The sequence below is a fragment of the Schistocerca cancellata genome, chromosome 5, assembly GCF_023864275.1.
Source record: "Schistocerca cancellata isolate TAMUIC-IGC-003103 chromosome 5, iqSchCanc2.1, whole genome shotgun sequence".
Lineage (NCBI taxonomy): Eukaryota > Metazoa > Arthropoda > Insecta > Orthoptera > Acrididae > Schistocerca > Schistocerca cancellata.
The window spans coordinates 604,373,087-604,389,631 of record NC_064630.1 but is presented as its reverse complement, the minus strand read 5'-3'; positions in this window follow the sequence as shown (position 1 = coordinate 604,389,631).

The window sequence follows — 16,545 nt, the reverse complement described above, 5'->3', positions numbered from 1 at the left end:
GGCGCGGCGTGGCGTAGCGTGCGCAGCTGGGCGCCCTCTTACGGACGCAACTTGGACGTGAGTTTCCGCCGTGAGTGGGGCGGGGGTTCCCCGGAATCTGTCACGCCAAGTGCGCGCAGCGCCGCCCGCCAGACACGCGCAAAACTTGAGCCGCCTAATCTGTCGAGTCTCTCTCCCACTCGTCTCGCCCGTACCGGCCGTTTTTGTTGGCTCGGATTTCTGAATGTGTAATTAAGTACGGGAAGTTTGACGTCTTCCGGGAGGCGTGTCTGGATAGTCGGCTCAAAGGTTTCCCGTTTGAGATTGCGAATTAACAATGTAAGATTTTCCAAACTGAACACTTAACGAATGGCAAAGGGTTGTGAAAGTACAGAACGCCCAACATCAGAGACAGTCTACAAATGGATTACGTCTTTCCCAGTAGAGCTGTCTTTGTTGCTATTGTGGTCCTCAGTGCCAAGACTAGGTTGCACCAACTTTCCTCCGCATCAACTTCACAACCTGTGGCAAGCTACATATCTACGCAATCCTGCTGTCAGGGCTGGAATATTGTTGTTGATGCAGCACGGCGCAAGGGTACAGTCCACTGCTGTTGTGACGTGAATTACCTCATGACCTAGTGCTTCGCCACTTTGGTCTTCTACGGGACCTGAAGTAAAACTGGGCAGAGAAACCACAAGTATTCATTGCTCGGGCCAAGTAGTGTAGTCTTTTCCAGTGCTGCCGGTTATCGAGACATACTTAATGAAAGCTGATGGTACCAAGTGAGCCTGCCTCCATCATCTACGTCTACTTGCTTCAGCTGCTGTTCTACGAGTCACTGTTAGAACTGATGCTTCTCGGGCTCTAGTTAGACCCATAGAGAAAGATCACCTACATGGCGTCCGCCCCTGGTAGCTGAATGGTCAGCGCGACAGACTGTCTATTCGGATTCGATTCCCGGCTAGGTCGGAGATTTTCTCCGCTCAGAGACTGGGTGTTGTGTTGTCCTCATCATCATCATTTCATCACCATCGACGCATAAGTCGCCGAAGTGGCGTCGACTCGAAAGACTTGCACCAGGCGAGCGGTCTACCCGACGGGAGGCCCTCGTCACAAGCCATTATTTTTATACCTACAGGGTGGCTCCATCCGATCTTTGTGCGTCAACAATGGTTCCCAGGTTCGTACGTCTACGCTTGCACAGTCTACGTCTGATCGTCTGTGGGAATGGCAGGCTTGCCAAGTGCCTGACATCAGACTTGGGTCAGTATGGCCATTGGGGCTTCCACAGCACTGAAGCAGCACACAGCCGTCTTTGCGTACTCATTATACCACGAACTGACCGCACTGCCATGTTCCGGGTGAGACTGTTAAAACTGCTTGGGGATCAACGCACGCCTTCGAGCAGCACCTCCTAAAAAAGAGAGCCTGTGCATGTAAAGCACGACGTCACAATATGAGGTCGTACGTAGGCAACAGAGGAACATTTGCACTGCACCCTGTTTATCGAAATTCAGCTCGTTCGTGAGTACAATTACTGTGTGATTGAACGTCAATTGATCTTGTTTGCTTTGTGTGCGCTAGATTGGACGATATGTGCGTGTTCGATCTCACTTTGATCTTCATTTTACTGTCAAAATGCTGTTTTGTTGCTCTGTGCCGTCTTAAAGAAGCAATTACGACTAAGGCCCAATAATTATTGTACTTATATTTCTGAAGGATGAAGCAATGTGGAGAATATTGTTATCAAGATTTAACAAGAATAATTTGACTCTTTATTCAAATTCAAAGGTGAGTTTTTTTTAGTTTAAGTTCTTACAAGACATTATTTTAATTGCAAAGTGTACAGTTTATTGTGATTCTAATGGAATGTCATTCAGATGCTTCTCCAAGAACCTTAACTTCCTTGTATTCACATGGCACTTTAATTCCTCTTTAGCGTTTGTAGTTAGTAATACAGGTCAGTCGGGCTGTAGTATTTAGTTCAGTTTTCTGTTGCAAAAGCCTTCAGTAAGCTTTGTGTTGAAAGACGAGAAGAGACTTCGTACAGGTCTAATTAGTAAACGAAACCTAAATTAAGAGTAGCTACCATATTAGCACATATCCCATAAATTAGGCCGTCTTTAGCACATGATTTCAAAATTCCTATTAGTAATTCAGTGCATAATTATCTAACCGAAAAAATTCTTCTTATTTTGTAGCACACAAACACGCTAACTATTCTTCTTTAAAAATACAGGGTAAGACAAACGAAAGTGGTCTGGAGAACAGAGTTCTAGGGTACAAAGGAAAACAGCAGAGGATTTCTAGTGAAATATTTCAGTAAAATTTTCATTCCCTGTTTTAAATTCGTTGAGGGTTCCAGTGGACGCTTGAATTTTGGGTTTTAACTAATGATTTTGTGAAGATTTGTTGGTATTGGTATAAGTTGTGGTTTAGTAGTATTGATAAAATTAGTTGCTTGCTTAGTAGAGAGACAATTTCGAGATCTCTATTGTTAGTTCTGTGGCCGCGGTGGTCTCGCGGTTCTAGGCGCTCAGTCCGGAACCGCGCGACTGCTACAGTCGCAGGTTTGAATTCTGCCTCGGGCATGGATGTGTGTGATGTCCTTAGCTTCGTTAGGTTTAAGTAGTTCTAAGTTCTAGGGGACTGATGACCGCAGCTGTTAAGTCCCATAGTGCTCAGAGCCATTTGAACCATTTTTTGTTAGTTTTGTAAAAAGTTCTACTGATGTAACTGAACTTATGTAACGTAGACGTTTGGTTTTTTTCTAGTAACTGTAAAAATTTTACCATAAGTGAGAAGTGTGGGCTCTGTCGTAGGTTTGTGAGCAGTGAGTTACGGTGTCATACTAGCGCTTCTCCCATAAATTAGGCCGTCTTTAGCAACATGATTTCAAAATTCTTATTATTAATTCAGTGCATAATTCTCTGAGTGAAAAAATTCTTCTTATCTTATAGCACACAAACACGCTAACTACTCTTCTTTAAAAATACAGGGTAAGACAAAAGTGGCCTGGAGAACAGAGTTCTAGCATACAAAGAAAAACAGCAGAGGATGGGGGGGGGGGGGATGCAGTGGGGAAGCCAGTGGGCATTCTACAGAGATCCTCTCCTGGGAATGCAGGATCTGTAGTAAAAATAAGTTGATAGAGGAGCAGGAGCGTAAGATCTGCGCCCTTCAGGTGCAGTTACAATACGCAAAGGAGGAACTATATAGGTTGAGAAGGGAAAGAAGGAAGCTAGGAGGAAGAGGTATTCAGACGCTTGTACTTTGCTTATATGTACCAACTGTCAGAGTTGAGTGGGGAGGAGCCTCTTGTAGCTGTAGGTGTAGAAATCATGCAGCAGTCCTCAGCAGTTAGGAGGCCGAGGTCAGTTGCAAAGGCTAGCAGAAAAGAGAAGGTTCTGCTGCTAGGTAGTTCGCACGGTAGAGCTGTGGCCTACAGTTGCAGAAAGTATTGGGGAGTGAATACCAGGTCAAGAGCATTGTGAAGCCTAGTGCAGGGTTGGCTCAGGTGACTGACAGCATACGGGAGTTATGTAGGAATTTTACGGAAGAGGATCAGGTAGTGATAGTGGGTGGAGCGGGGGATAGTCTTGTTAGGGACGGGGAATATGATGTAGGTGGTGAGAGGGGTAAAGATAGCTACTCAAACTGGTGGCACTAATGTATATTTCGTGCAACTTTTGCAGCGTCATGATCGGCCTCATCTTAATGTGGCTGTTACGCGCGTTAACGTGATGCTGGAGAAGGCACTGATGGCAGAGGACATGGTTCACCTTTCAGTGATGTCAGCTGAGTCTATCAGCAGATCGGGCTTCACTAGGCATGGCCAGCACCTGAATAGGTATGGGAAGGGGAGGCTGGTAAACCTTATAGGTGACACTGTACGGGGTGGTGGTGGGATCACTCATGGAAAAATTCCTGTAGTAGTTGGTGTTAGAGGTGCACCATCTTTTTAGATTGGAGTAAGCTGGTAGGTATGCCTGCTTAAAGGAAGTCCATCTAACTAAGGTATCACCTTCAGAAGACGTCATGTCGCCAAGTAGAGAAGGAATTAGTATATTTCATCAAATTATAAGAGGTATTAGAGATAATGTTAGTAAAGTGCTTGTAATGTTGACTCTGAAATTATTGGTATATCGGAGTACCATTTAAATAATTTGACAATTCTGAGGCTCCCTCTACCAGGATACAGATTAGCCAGCAGTTTTTCAAGCAGTTCCTTGCGGGGTGGGGGAGTGGCAATGTACTTAAAAAAGTATTCCATTTGAGTCCATAGACGTATCACGGCACTGCACTGAACAGATATTTGAATGTTGTGCAGAGGCAGTTGAGCTTAGAGAAACTGAAATTCTAATTTTTGTTGTTTATAGGTTCCCTAAATCTGACTTCAGAACATTTCTGCTCAAGCTAAAGAGGGTTCATGATTCATTTTATGGGACGTACCATAAATTAATTACATGTGGTTGTAACCTCCCCCTCACTTATCGACCTTAATGACAGTGAAAAATGAAACCGCGTGTACCTAATGGGAATTTTGGAAAAGCAATCGTCACCGAATTTAACCTGTCGGTAAAGAGGGAGGAAAGGGTTACATCTAAATGAAAGGAAAAATGCAAATGAAACTGATGGAAATTAATTTTGAAAAGGGGTAAAGTTAATAAAGAAAGTAAATGTGCGGCCGTTACGTTAACAATTAACTAGCGGTAATTAGATATTTGAGATTTGGGGAAAATTACGGTCGCCAGTTCTATGGACAATTACTATAGTAACTGAAAAAGAAAGGTTATTGCACATATAATTAGCACTAGAAGCGTGGCAACTGAAGGTTGACACATGTAGTGTGACAACTGAAAGTTTTTCAGAAGTAATAAATTTCGCTACACTCTGACTTAATTTAGCAAAAGAATTAATAAAACCGGAAAATCGAAAGTTAATTTAGTGACTGAAGTTAATAGTGATCTTTCTTTCTGAAGCACACCGAAATTCAGTAAAATACGGTTAGTCTTGGACTACCTCAACAATCATTTCAAAAGCTACCTGAATCTACGCAATTTAGAAATAAGAGATTTAACTTTGAACTTGAATTAAATGATTCTGAACAGTTAACAATAGTAAAATTTAGTACATACCAAGCTGAGCTGCAGTCACAGGTAAGCTAAAATACGGTAACAAAACTCGCACTCTTAATTTGTGCTTGTGTAACCTAAATATTGTAGCCAGCTATGAATGCCTTAACTGAACTTTGAAATTAAAGCAGTGAAAACGAATTAGCTATATTACTTTAATGCTGGCGTTTGAATTTCAACGACACTCGGGTTCATTTCGGAAAAGGAAGGGACTCTGCTTGGTAATGCAATTGGGACAATGAGCAACAAACGTTCATGCTAAGTTGCTGTAATTATAGTGACGAAAATGGAACAGTTTGGAAAGCTGAGGTCTGCCATACAGTTTTAAAACTTTACGTGCTTCCAGTCTTCTTTGTTGGTTGATTGAAGGTTTGAAGCCGTCGATCGAGGAGGTGGCGACAGTCACTCATTGTCGGCCGTCGCTGTTGCAGAAGCTGGATGTTGGCGCGCCTTCTTCTCGACACGGTCACCAGGCGAAACGGGCTCTTGAGATGCGCCAGCTAATGCTTCCCGTCCGCGACACCATGTCAGAAACTATCATCGCGAGTCGAGCGCAATTACATGCTGCCAAACCCCGAAAGCGCGGCAACTCGCGGGAGCTTCACTCAACACACCTGCCCCACTCGCTACTCCAGCCAGACCCTCTCTCTTTAGCGACAAATTAACTTCGGTGACGATTGCTTTTCCCATATTTCCATTAGGTACACGCGGTTTAATTTTTCACTGTCATTAAGGTCGGTAAGTGAGGGGGAGGTTACATGGTGACTTAAATATGAATTTTGTATATGATGGTGCAAGTGAAAGGATGTTGGTAGATCTCCTAAATTGATATGATCTGATGCAGCATGTGTTTTTTGCAACTAGGGTGCACTAGGTAGCACAATCATAGGCAATATTTTTATTCATTCTTCATTACTTGATGGGCATTCTGTTAGTAAAAGAGTGAATGGCCTTTTAGACCACGATGCATAAATTTTAACGCTAAAAGGCTTTTGTACTCAAACAAGTGTCACATAAATTACAAATTATGTAGGAAAGTTAATCGAATGGCAATAGAGAGTTTTCTAAACTTCGTCGAGGAACAAGAGTGGCAGGATGTTTATGGTGCCTATATCATAATTGGCCAATATAATGCTTTCCTTAACACATTTCTCATGCTCTTTGAGAGTTGTTTTCCATTAGAACGTCTTAAACGGGATACTAGCAGTAAAAGGTAGCCTGGATGGCTGACTAGTGGGATAAGGATATCATGTAGAACAAAGTGTGAAATAATCAAAATGTAAGAAGTAGTCTCAACCGAGATATAGTAGCCTATTACTAACAGTATTGTAAGGCGCTTAAAATATTATTAGGAAGGCAAAGATTATGTGATACGCAAATAGAATAGCTAATTCATAGGATAAAATTAAAAACATGTGGTCAATTGTGAAGGAAGTCTCTGGTCAGCAGCACAAGGCTGATAATATGAAGTCAGTTCGTAGTAAAAATATTTCTGTTATTGATAAATTAGATATGTCTTCAACATTTAACAATCATTTTTTGAGCATTTCTGGTGAATCAAATTAAAATTTTGTCTCTATAGGGAATCATATACCACTCTTTTCAAATGCCTTTCCGAGACTGATGTCTGAAATACTCCTCTATGGTACAGACAAGAGTGATTTGGAGTCAATAATTAAATCACTGACGACTAAGGACTCTCATGGATATGGTGGAGTGCCTAGCAGAATATTAAAGTACTGTGCTGCACATGTTAGCCCTGCATTTAGCAGCATCTGTAGTTTTTCCTATAGGAATGGTCAGTTTCCTGAACAATTAGTGTACACACTAGTAAAGCAGCTTTATACGAAGGGAGAAAGGGATAACATAGACAATTTTAGACGTATTTCTATCCCATCAGTGTTTGGTAAAGCTATTGAAAAGGCTGTGTATGTAAGGGTAATTGAGTTATATCACACACATTGCTACCAAATGTACAGTCCAGCTTTAGAAGTCGGTTAACAACTTAAAATGCGATACCCTCTTTTCTTTGAGCGGTACTGGATGGGTTCAAGAAAAGGTTTTGAATGCTAGGCATACTTTTTGGTTTAAATAAGATGTTTGTTTGTGTTGATCACAAAATGTTGCTCCAGAAGTTGGACTAATACAGAATACAGGGAGTAGCTCACATTTGGTTCATCTCTTACTTTAGCAACAGAAACAAAAACATCATTATTCACAGTGTTGAGAATGGCTCTGATGTGGGGTCTGAGTAGGGTACAGTCAAATGTGGGGTGCCCCAGGGATCAGTGTTGGGGCCACTCCTGTTCCTTATTTATGTAAGTGGTATGCCCTCTAGTATTACGGGAAACTTTGAAATATTTCACTTTGCTAATGACGCTAACTAGGCAGTAAAGGATGTTGTGTGCAACATTGGCTTGGCTTCGAATAGTACAGGTCATGACATAAGTTCATGGCCTGTAGAAAATAAACTAATGCTAAATCACAATAAGACTCAGTTTTTACAGGTTCTAACACACAATTGAACAAAATCCGACGTTTTAATTTCATAGAATGGGCATATGATTAATAAAAATGAACAGCTCAAATCTCTAGGTGTTCAAATAGATAGTAAACTGTCATGTAAAGCCCACATTCAGGATCTTGTTCGAAGACTTAATGCTGCCATTGTTAGTACACGAACAGACATTAAAAACCGGTTTTCAGAGATTTGCCTTTCACAGATTATTTACAGACGTACTTGTATAGTTGAACATGAATTCAGAATAAAAGTGAAAATAATAAAATATAACAGACAACCCGAGCAAATCTTAGATAATGCAAATGCAATTCAAATGTACCTCAAAGTTAATGCAATATATTTAATATGGGTTTTCAGAGGCTGGGTTATCAGAGACACTAGACATTCCATCCCCATGTTCCATTTTTAGTTTACCTAAGTTTTTTAATGTCTGTAAGACCTTTATAGTACGCTATAGCAGCCTATAGTGTCGTTTATGAATCTCCTTGAGATAAATACGATTTTTCCATAGGATGCATTGTCATTTCTCTGCCCCATTCGCCTCAAAAGATCTGCAGTAAGAATTCCATACCTGTGTTCCTAGCTATTTCTAAGAAAAACATCTTTAGTTTGTCCAGTGTCATATATTTCGACAATACTGCATTCTATTAAGAATTAAATAACATTGCCAAAAATTACAATTTTTAAAAAGCAACTCATTTTAATTCTTGTAAGTTTCCATCCTGGTGTTGGATATATTTACATCTCAGCTGAATTTTTGGTCAGTGCAGTCCAAATGAGATGACAAATGTAGGTAAGTATTCTTTTCCTAAACTTTTGTAACACTTCGTTATTGTGCTGGGGTTTCACACAAACCACTCGATGTTTTTCTGAAAGTTATAAGGAAATGAGACGCAATTTTTACTTGAGCACTGCAAGAGCTTACTTTTATAAGCTGGTGATGGCATTATTGCAGTTAACAGCAGTTTAGTTTCGTTTGTGGAGGAAGATGGACGTGTTTATCGTCTGTAGGTTATTTAATAAACGTATTCTGAATGTACCTAGCAGTTTCAGTTTTTTGTGGCAATAAATCTGCTTAAATATGGCAAGAAAATAAATATTAGACTGCGCCATAGGTCAATCTCTTACTGTACCATTTACCTGGCGTTCACATTCGTAGGCTTCGCCGACTCTCAATCCAATTATTAAATTTCATTTCAGTTTAACACAGACACATAGACCATGGGCTACGCCACACAACTAAGATTTCTGGACAGGGAGGATGTCCAACATCACACTTCATCTTCTAGCCAAACATATTAGTACTTCTCAGAGGTAAAACACCAACTGTAAGCCTTTTCTCAATAGAAATTAGATTCTTGGTTCATTTCTTCGACCATAGGTAGGTTATGGAATCATAGCACGAGACATAAGCCTCTTAGAGCAAAGTACGTACATCGGTGAATAGATGCCACACTGCTTAAATGCTACTTCTACTTCCTACTTTTAATCTAGTTAAAACTGAAATGAGAGCTAGATGCTGTAAGATGTTTTCGAGAAAACTGCATTATCTGAACCATTTGTTTGTAACAGATGCGTGATTCCTTGTCCACCTCAAATGTTAAAGTTTCAATAATGAAGAAGGCATTTAATAATCATTGTTTGCTCCAAATATTACACGTACTCAAACTATACATTACCATTAAAATTACAATCATACAAGTCTACTCATTCTCCTATATTTCACAACGTAATCATTAAGAAAAAGAAAGCATATTCTCATCCTAATAAATCAGAGCTATATCAGTGACATTTCTATTCATAACAGTAATTTCAGGCGTGAGAACATTTGAAGACATTGACTGAAATACAGTTAGCTTACAGACAAAAGTGAATCCCACGAAATTTGTGAAGTAGGCCTGTTGTAACTTTCTGGCAACAAAGAACATACTCATCTTGAACAAGTGAGACACTTGAATAAAGTGGTTATAAAGCTCTGACAAACAATCACATCATCATTTACAATTATTATTGTGTTTCCCCTTCGTACTCTTACTGCAACTGGAAATAATTTTTGCACAAAAGACGTTTCACTTATATTTACAAAGCATATTGCGTGTTCATTGATTTCTCTTCCTCTTCCTTACATGTTAATGAACTCCACTGCTTTTTCCTACGTTGTTAGCAGAGCTTGAAGTCGATAAACAGTTGGCTGTACATTTACATCTCGGATTTTTTTAGCTTTTAGAAACTCGCTGATTTTTTGCGGCATTTCTGAATTTTCATGAAAGTTGTTTTCTTTGAAATTGAAGTAGTTTCCCATGTTCCGCACTCAGCACTTGTGTAAACATGATTTTTTTTCCGGACTCGAACATCCGCTATGAACAAAGGAAAAAATAGTGGACTTTAAAACATTCAGACGAGTCGAAGAGACACCAATGACCACAGAAGATAATCTATAAGTATACACGAAACCCTACTGGTGAAAATCTTGTTTTAAATTGCGGTCATCTTAAGATGGGAACCAAGAATAAACGTGAATATGTAAAAAAATCGAGCTACTGCTGATGAAAATGGTTTCGTAAATTGCAGTAAGCTTAAGACATGGAAAAACAATAATAACTGACACACAATATTTGCTGCGGGAGATCTCTATGGAAGTAAATATACTATATCATTTTATTTCGAAACTATGTTAAAACTAATGAGCAATAAGTTACAAATAAAACAATCATGTCATTTGAAAGAGGAAATGATGCCGTTCTATAAACAAAGAGGAAATATTGTCGTTCTAGAAAGCATCAAAGAGCTCAAATAGATTTCTTCACGAATTTTGACTTTCGCTCCCTTCACCGAACAGACTGCGTTGCGGTCGGCTCAACTACGAGCGATGACGTCAAAGAATAGTGCAAAGAGTTCCTTTCCTTAGAAGGTGCTGCTTCTAGTCGCTCCCAACAGCCACTGTGCGACCGGCCCAATGAATTAAGAATGTATTGCCTGATGGAGCATTTTCGGTTCCACGATTGTCGAGATGCTGGTGTTGCGAACCTCAACCTCCTTTATCACGTTTTACGATCAGGCTATCTTGGCCAATAGCAGTGGCTGCAACCCCAACGCTAAGACATGGTGGCCGAAATGTTGCCAGCCACTACATTTGCTCTGATGCAGCTCCTCACGCTAGTGTATTTTGTCTAAGCGTCTTCCTCTCCGAACGTCTTCTGCAGCTACATGAATGAGTACCTACTTAGTACATTCGAGTCTCGGCGTTCCTCTGCAGTTTTCACCTTCTCCACACTTCCTTCGATTACCGAAATGACCATTCTTTGACTCAAGATGCAGGATTACCCAATTACTTCTTTTAGTGAATTTGTGAAACAAATTTATTCTCTCCCCGAATCATTTCAGTATCGTCTCATAAGTTGTCCCATTTACCCATGCAATTATCAGTAGTTTTCTTTTGTGAAGGTTCTCCTCTTATGTAAACTGTTCATCATCTACTTTGCACCTGTGTACGAGACAACAATACTGAGAGATACCTCCAGAATAAACTTTATATTATGTAAATTTATACTGAATGTCGACACATTTATCTTTTTTAGAAATACCTTTCTTGCTATTGGCAGTCTGTATTTTACATCCTGTCCACCTCAATCGACATTTTCATCAGTTTTACAGAAGACACATTGCTTTCCTCAAAATGGTGCTGTGCTGTATCTGATATTTCAAAAGTATTTGCCAATGTTAATGCTTTTCTAAGAGCAGGAGTTGTAAATTTCAGTGCCTGTGCATAAACTTCTGCGTTGGGTGCATATGTAGTTATTACATAACACTTTAACTACTCACCATAGGAATGTTTAAAAAAATTTTTTTCGCAGAATACTCGACACTTACGGTCAACTCTCTGAGATCACCTACCCATGCAGGCTATTGCAACCATGCAAAAAATTCTAGTCTCACTGCCACAACATGTGCTTCCTTCTCATAGTGCTCAGAAATCGTACTAAGGATTTTAAACAAATGTGAATACTTAGGTTTTATTTTGACTTTGTGATTTTTGTAAAATACACACTAGTTTAGGGGTGCCAATACTATAAAATCACTGTTATTTGTAGCATCGCTTATACTCGGGAACGCAGTTGCATTCGACTGTAAAATGAGTCCCAGTCTTACTTTTTTGGATGAAAGGTTGCGAATATTGACTGTGGGTGCTGACCTGGCCTGATGAGCTGACATATTATAAGTTGTTGTTGTTCCATTGTTTGCTCTTGTACTTTTCACCGTGACTGCTGTTGCATTTAAAGCTGCAGCTGATGCTGCCACAGGTTCATGAGCTCTAGACCCACGATCACTGAACTCCGCTGTTGTCCGCACACACACACACACACACACACACACACACACACACACACACACACGAGCGCGCGCGCACACACGCGAGCGCCCTAAGTTCGAATCTTCGTCGCCAGTGTTACACATGGTAGAATGCGACGCACGCTTTATTGCACAAAATATATGGACGTAATAAATGACAGTTTACATTACCAGTTCGTGCTGTGTCGTCGTAAATTGCACACCAGCAGAACAATCCAGACAGTCTAGGTCCAAGTGTACCATTCAACAATCTCTAGAACAGCAATCCAAAACGTAGTACAGCTGAAATCCAGTAAACTACCAGGTCACGAAACTACCGTGGCAGCGATGCAGAAACTTTAGCATAGTATAATTAGAGGTGCCTTGCAATCAGCTGGTGACTGGGTTTAATCTCTGGCTTGACATCAGTGGCCAGGTCCACGTGACGACCTGGTAACGCCTCTTACTGGCCACCAGAAGGGTCCATGGTAGAGGACGTTACTTGGTATCGATCTCGCTGTCGGATGACAGATTTAACATGCAGCAGACATTCTACTAGGTTTTTAGCATACGCCCTTTATGCTTCAGACTTATTAAAGCTTACATAAATATAGAAATTGATTTGTTTTGTGCACCATTGTTACCTTTTTTGTTCCTCTTAGATGTAAGCCTACAAGTTGAGATGATCATACCTTTCTCTTTTCTAACTGCAGATCTCACCATATTTTGTACTAGCAAATTTATTGCTTTATTTTTGGCTTTAAAATAGAACCTTTCTTCTGTTCTTATAACCATTTGTATCAGCAATTTAGTTGAGTGTTTTTTTTATCATCTTTATTTTCAGTTCATGACGAGTAGTTCACATAAGCCCGCACGAAAATTTCGGTGCCATACCATCTACCACAATGGACATTGTGCACTAGTTATTAGAAATTCCTTCTATTTTCTAGGCATTTCCTATACTGCGATTATGTCTTTCACTATTTTATACAACGAATTCTTGATATGACAACCGAAGAGTTTAAGGTGTGGTTCGTTTTAGGAATGACGTCGATTAAGATTTGTGTTGCCTCACAAGGTGTGCAGGAGTAATTCTGTGAAGTATGGAAGGAAGAAGATGGAGTTACAGGAGGAATTAAATCTGTGAGTCGCGCTTTGATGCTTTAGTGGGAAGAGTAATTGCCTGCGAAAGGCGAATGTACCTGGTTTGTTTACCAGTGTGGCACGCGGTTTTAAGCTTCCAGGAAATTTCAAGATTTGTATATTTTTCTTGCAAATAGTTTCGTTCTAGACACTGTATTAATGTCTTTATTATTTTTGTTACTATTTTTTCATGAAAATTTATTTCATTGTAGTTGTAACTTAACTCTTTCATGGTATCTTTTGTGTAGTCAGGTTTATATTGAATGTTATTTAACATCGGTGGTGCAGAGTAACATGTACGTATGCTTCAGAATTTCTTAATGTCATCCAACACCATCGTCAATCGTCATTTCCAACACCCATACTGTTTCACAGGGCAGTCGCGTCTCTTCGCCCTGATTTTGGTCTGACCCATGGGTTTCCAACAGCCACAATTATCGTTTTACAATCGATTGGTTTCTGGACGCGACCATCGGTTACTGCTGGCCGGTTTCCGCGCGACAGCGTCAATTCTCTAACCTGGTTTTAAACCACCGTTTTTGCCTTAATCTGGTGCAATGGTGCTGCGCTGACCAGACCGGCTGCTTCCAAAGGCGAGTGATTTCCACATATAGGTGGTGTTACTTAACTCCCTTCTGGAATAAACTTCTGAAAGCGCTGTTAGACAACAGCACCTTAACGATAGTACTATGCCATTTACGGGAAATGGCTATTAGGAGCGCCTGTATTCATCTCTAAAAGCTGATTGTCCCAAAGTTCGGCATCCTAAAAATGGAGCTAACTAAATCGAGGAGGCGGCCGGCAATCCTCATGAAGGGCAGGAGGCGTGTTGTGAGACCTATAGGGCGGTGGTGGTGTTGCGGTCTCTATTTCGGATGTTGTTTGTCAGAGATCAGTGAAGTGTTCTCTCGGTGTGGAAAGTTCCGAAAGTGCGCGGGTGTAGGAACTGACAGTCAAATGCCCATTTATATGATCGGTGTTACTGTGGGTAGCGATCGTATAGGGACTCTGTAGGAAGAGGTCACATAGCAGAGCGTAGAGTTACTTGCTAACTTCTGGTGTTGTTTAACGGTGGACTTTCATGTATTGAGTTTTCGTGTGTGTCCTATTTTTTAGTATTAATTTGTTATTCAGCGGTATTTGTAGAGGAAATGCTGAAAACTGGTTGGAATCGGTGAAGCAATTGTTGGCGGTGCCTGTTTCCCAATGCCATCATCGTATCGCATGGTTTTTTTTGTAGTCAGATTACTACATTGCGGCTAGTGAGACAGAAGAAAAGGCCATGTAGGTCAAACTGAGGCTGGAAAACCCTGTTTAGAAAGTCTGGTTGTGTAGCCGAGCAGAGTGTTGATCCGGGTCCAACAATAAAGATTCGCGATGGCACGTACGGAACAATACGTCACATGATTTCCCTCATGCAGTGCACTTAGCCGAGAGCTTGTGGGATTCATCCACGGTGGCGACTGGGCCTCTGCCAGACGCTGCGACAGAGGTGCATAGACAGGACGACATGGAAAATTTCAACTTGGTTAGCTGATCTGGAAGGAGTTGAACGTGTTTCAGGTTAAGGAGAAAAGCGTAATGTACAGGCTCAGTTTGGCAGCCAAAACTGCTGGCTTTGAACACTGACATGAGGTTTCATTGTTGTAATGAAGATGAATATACCAAACATTCAGATTCGGAGCATGATCTTGACAATGAAGATAATTTAGTCTGTTATGATATATTGTAACCTACAGTTACTTAACAAAACTCAATAAAACTCCATGTACTTTGTTTTCTGACAATGTTCTTTGTCTTAGAGGCAACCTTGCAAGGAACAAAAATTGAATATTTGAATTTTTGCAAAACCACCTCCCATAAACTCACTGCCAAGTCCGATTTGTTATTTTACTTATTTATCGTATGGCTAATACAGACATATCATAAAATTAAATTACATGTTTATATGTACATATTTACACACAACAAACTTAAGTTTGGCTTTGCAGCTGAATATTCAGTCACACAATCCAGCGCACTGCATCTGGAGTTGCTAGCAGGAAGTCCTCTTTGGCGCCGTGATAGGCTCGAATCCTGAATTCACTGACAATGTGGTGAACAGTCTGGGATGCAGTCCCGCAGTCACAGGCTGCATTAGGCAGCTTCTTCCACTTAAAGAGAACATCCCTGCATCGGCCATGGCCGGTTGGATTCTGCTGAGGGTAGTCCATGTCTTGCGTCGTAGGTCGAATCTACTTGGAAGTTTAGCACCTAAGATGTTATGAAGGCGCACATCTGTCACTGCTTCCTACCGACCTTTCGATACTTCAAGGGGTTAAATCCTTAGCAATCATGCCAGCATCATCGGACAGAATTAGATGGCGTGATTTCAGTCTATTATGATTTAAAAGTTGGAGGTCGCTATTCACGAGCAGGCTAGAATTCCTGGAGATCTTGTGGAATTCCCTCATAAGGGCAGTACATTTGCGTGGATCCGGAGGCATTGTCGCATTCAGCTGGGTGTCAACAAGCCTTGTGTGATGACTGTTGATCCAAACAGGTGCACAGTACGCAGCACTTGAGTACACCAAGCATATACCTGTAGATCGCAGGGTGGTTGCTGAAGTTCCCCAGGTAGTTGAGCATATCTTACAGAGGATGTTGTTTCGAGTCCTCAACTTTTGAGCTAAGTTAAGAAGGTATTGTTTGAAGCATAGTGTACGGTTCAGGATGACACAGAGATATTTTGTCTTCCAATTATGACTTACTTCCAGTTTTACGTTCCCCAACTGATTATTTAAATGGAAACAACACACTTCTGTTCATTGTATTTATGAAAATCATCGCATTTATTATTGTACTGTCACTTCTTTGATATGCATAAGAGGATTAATGGTCTTCCAGGAGGAAACACAGGCAACCCAAAATCCTGGCAGTAGACTAGCAGTAAGATTTTCACCAATGTTCATTATGTTTGTAACAACCTTGAAATCGATGAGAGATTTCGAAATCTTCCAGGGAAATGTATGCTGGCAACATATCCCAATAATAAAGCGTGTTCCTAAAGGAGCTTTAAAAATTCAGTGTCATCTAACTCGAATTTTAATTAACTTAGAAATAATGTTTGTCTGATTCACCGACTCAAAACAATTTTTTTAAATGTAAGGTAATGAGTAAACATTTTGATTTTCTATGTGACAAGAGCAATATACCTGACAAATTTTTTTTCTTGTTTTTGTGCGGCAGCAGTTGGAGCACCATAAATGAATCGAAGAATGGAGTCTGCATAGGAAAAGGCATAGCGCGTAGCTTGGTTTATCGAAATTACGTCAGTCTCCCAAGGTCAGAGGTATTTCAAAACGCGATACGGGAAACCACTACCATCTTGGCTGTCCGTAACAAAATTACACAGGAACTTCATGGAAACAATGAGTGTGAATTTAAAGCCACTTA